Here is a 4,770-nt window from a genome sequence, read left to right on the forward strand (position 1 = left end):
ATCATGATTACTAATGATCATGATAACTAATGATCATGATAACTAATAACAACCCTGGGTGGAGGAGGCCTGTGAGACGACCCAGGAGGTGAGATGGTAAGATAATGATAGCAAGATGATGAATATTGACATAAATAGTGATAAAATGATAATTCATGACAGCTATAACAATAAACAATAATAATGATAATTTATGTTAATGATAACTTAGGATAATGATAACTTATGATAATAATAACTTATGATGATGATAACTTGGAATAATGATAATTTACGATTATGATAAATAATGATAATGATAACTAATACGAGATGGTAGGATGATAATGGGAAGAGACGATAATGATTAATAATGATATTGATAATTAATGATAATGATAAATAATGATTATGATAAATATGATAATGATAATTGGAAAATAAATGTAAGACGGTAAGATAATTATAGCAAGATACGTTAATGATAACTAATGATAAAAATAAATAATGGTAATGATAGCTTAAGATAATGATAACTTATGATGATGGTAACTTAGGATAATGATAAATAATGTGAGATGGTAAAATAATAATAGCAAGATACGTTTACGATAAAATAACATGTTTATGAAAATGAGAACAACGTATAAGATCTAATAACAATATCAGGGTAATTTGATATCAGGACTACTTATAATGAGATATAATGATAGAAAGCATAAGTATTACATCTTGTCATTTTACCAGCAATAAAAATGTATTTTTATTAATCTAATCATAATTATTCACAGTTACACTGAAATCTGATAAAGAACCTTCGTTTATCAGATTAACTAATCTATTTTTTACAAAATCTTCTTTCACATTAAGGATACTAAGCATCCTTTTCATACTACGCATATTATAAAGGCAGTGTCAGGAGTGGGATTCGAACCCACGCCCGGAAGACCGGACTGCGACCTGAACGCAGCGCCTTGGACCGCTCGGCCATCCTGACTCTTTATGTAAAGAAATTGAACCCAAATTTGGAATTTTACAAATCCAGTGTAGTCGCCACATAACAAATATCTACACATAGAAGCAGTAATGATGAAATTTCTAATTATAGTACGCTAATCGCCCAAGGATCCCAGTTTACGCTGTTATGTTACAATAATTAGATGATCAATTACAGTATTCTTAATTATTCTATTCAATTTTGAATTTATGTGATTACAAAAAATCTCTGATATTCCAAAATAACACAGTGGTATCAGTGATTGTTATTAAGATTTACTTTCACTAAAAGTATTTAGTTTTGAAGGGCAATTTAATGTATATCTAAAATCATGGTCGACTATATCAGCAATAATGTAAATAATAATGATGGTACAACGAGCGTTGTCACAACAGCAATAAATTAATGCTGACATTAGAAACGTTAGACGGCGGTAATATCTTCATGCCTCTGAAAGAAACAGAAATTGTCCAGATAATGATGTTCATCATAATGCTAATGGTGACGGAAAACATAAACAAAATGAGGATAATGATAATATATGATAAATGTTAAATCATAATAATAATAATAACAGTAAAGCTAATCTTAATAATAATAATAATAATAATAATAATAATAATAATAAACAATAATAATAAATAATTATAGTAATAAGAATATAATAAGGATGGTGTAAAGACAGACAATAATAAGGGTTAAATAATGATTATTACAACATTATGATAACGAATGTCAGTTAATATGATGTTAGCAAGATATGATGAAAGACAATGATACCGAGAACAACGTAACGAGAAGCACTGGCAACTTGATATAATGGTCACTTAAAGTGAAGGCTTGACTATTAAATGAAAGTCTTTTATGTAATGTTTGTAAAAAAAAATCGTATACTTTAATTCTTCAGTGATTATTCAGCGAATAATCACTGAAGAATTAAACATGTAGTCTGTCTGGTAAACAGTCTTGTGGATTGGCCAGGCGTTCGTCATGGTTCTGGTAACAAAGACTGGGACGTAGATCAGGGAGGTGAACACATCAGCTTGAGTCAGTGATACCGTTTCTATGACGGAGGTAGAAACTGTCTCTGTTAAAGAGATAGTAGACATAGCCGTCGACGTAGTTGTCCACTCAAGTTGCGTCAGCTGGTCTTCAAGTCGGGTAGCCGAGTAAGTGATGGTGGTGGTCTGAGGCTGATAAATAGTTCGAGTGTATGCCCTATTCTTCTCGTTGATGTTCAGCTCCGTAACATAGTGAGTTATGTAAGCCAAGTGTGGAGCCTGATGTTCGGAAACCGTTTCTGTGTGAGTAACGGTAAAGGGTTCGCACGTGGTGGTCGTGACGGTAACATATGTAGGTTTAAGATCCAGACTGGCGTCGGTAAAGAGAGCGGTGCTGAATTCTAGTCGAGTGCGTATGAGAATGACTGCAGAAAACTCCTCCTGACATTGTTTGAGTGGCAAGTCTGGCTGAAGCCCATTGGTTGCTCGAAGCAAGAGAAAGGCAGCCCAGACAACGAAAGCTGTTGCGTTGAAGCTCATGTTGGCAGTTGATGTTAGTTGTTAAGCCGAACTATGCTTTTCCAACAGAGATTTGATCGTATATATGAAGTCAACCTGAATGACGCGGTCGAAGAAGAGAAGTCAAAGAGAATTAACTACTTTCAACCTGAAGGCATTGGGAACACGAGACCCTGACAGAAATAATGACTAAGTAATAAAAATGATTTTGTAAATGATAAATCAATAATATTGATGATAAATGAATTGGTAAATAATGCTGATAATAACTAGATTGATAAATAATGCCGCATGATAAAGGAACTGACAAATAATAATGACATAAATTGATAAATAATATTAATGATAAATAAATAAAAAATAATGTTAATGATAAATGAATTGATGACAAGTAATAGGAACGCTGCTTTCACACTAAAGCCGAAACACACAAAAAAAACTCTTCATGAATATAGGGCATAAAAATTCATGATATCTCCCAAGTCTCCAATACATTAGTTTGCGCTGTTATTTAACAATAATTAGATTATCAATCACAAAGAATTCTTGAATAATGCATGTAATTATTATTTAGTATGATGTGTAGTATGAATGTGTCTAAAATGTAATTTCAGCAAAAAATGTTTTGAAGAGCAATTTGATATGCATCTAAAATAATACATTTTATAATAATGATGTTTATCATCATCATGGCAGTGATGATATTCATCATCGTAATAATGTTTATCATAATAATGAAATGATTTTTATCATAATAATGAAATAATGTTTGTCATAATAATAATGAAATAATATTTATGATAATAATGGAATACCATGATAATGATAGACCATGATAATGATAGACCATGATAATGATAGACCATGATAATGATAGACCATGATAATGACAGACCATGATAATGACAGACCATGATAATGACAGACCATGATAATGACAGACCATGATAATGACAGACCATGATAATGACAGACCATGATAATGACAGACCATGATAATGAGAGACCATGATAATGAGAGACCATGATAATGAGAGACCATGATAATGACAGACCATGATAATGACAGACCATGATAATGATAAATCATAATAATGATTATGATAGATAATGATAAAAATGATTAATTATAATGATAAATAATTATAATGATAATTAATTATAATGATAATTAATGATAATGATAAATAATGATAATGATAAATAATGATAATGATAAATAATGATAATGATGAATAATGATAATGAAAAATTATGATAATGAAAAATAATGATAATGAAAATCATAAATATTGAAAATCATGAATAACCATAGTGATGAATAATGATAATGATAAATAATGATAATGATAATGATAACTTATAATAAATAATGTGAGATGGTAACATAATAATAGTACGATACGATATACGATACGCAGTGATGTTGAATTTTTTATATAGGGTTTATCTTCATGAATACTTTGGCTTATTGCCCAAGGATTCCAGTATTTTAGTTTACGCTGTTATGTTGCAATAAATGGATAATCAGTTATACAGGATTCTTGATTAATCATTTAATTTTGAATGTATACCATAAAAAAAAATCTAAAAAAAAAAAATCCAAAATAACACTGTGGTATCAGTGATTATGATTAAGAACTACTTTCCTTGTGGTACAACGAGCGTTTTCACAACAGCAATGAATTATTGCTGACAAAAACGATAGATGGTTTTATGGTTGTTCATGATACAAACACTACGAAGCAAATAAATTATTTTAATTACACAGTGATTCAGCATGTATAGTTATAACGATAGTTGTACGAAACAAGGAACGCGTTAATAGATAGATAAGTTTGAAACCACTTTATTTACATTACTCGACTAGTAATCATCATAACAGTTATATAACGTGGATGTTTCGACAGCCGCTGCTACGTAATTAACGGTTTCCTTGAAGTATTCTGTTTGGTAAACAGACTTGTGGATTGGCCAGGTGTTCGTCATGGTTCTGGTAACAAAGATCGGGACGTAGACCAGGGAGGTGAACACTGGGTCAGTGATACCGTCTCTGTAATGGAGGAAGAAACCGTCTCTGTTAAGGAGATGGTAGACACAGTCGTAGATGTAGTTGTCCATGTCCAATATTAATGATAAATTAATTAATAATGTTAAAGATAGATAAATAATGTTGATGATATATAATGATAATGATAAATAAGTTGATAGATAATGTTAATGATAATAAATAAATTAATAATAAGTAAATTAATAATGTAAATGATAAATAAA

General features: G+C 30.5%; 1 non-coding gene across 1 annotated transcript; it reads right to left on the reverse strand.

Annotated features, from left to right (window-relative positions):
* Positions 1-892: 892 nt before the first annotated feature.
* On the reverse strand, positions 893-976 carry Trnal-cag. The gene has a single exon. It is a non-coding gene; the product is annotated as a tRNA-Leu (tRNA).
* Positions 977-4,770: the final 3,794 nt, after the last annotated feature.

The sequence above is a fragment of the Penaeus monodon genome, unplaced genomic scaffold (assembly GCF_015228065.2).
Source record: "Penaeus monodon isolate SGIC_2016 unplaced genomic scaffold, NSTDA_Pmon_1 PmonScaffold_443, whole genome shotgun sequence".
NCBI classification, from domain to species: domain Eukaryota; kingdom Metazoa; phylum Arthropoda; class Malacostraca; order Decapoda; family Penaeidae; genus Penaeus; species Penaeus monodon.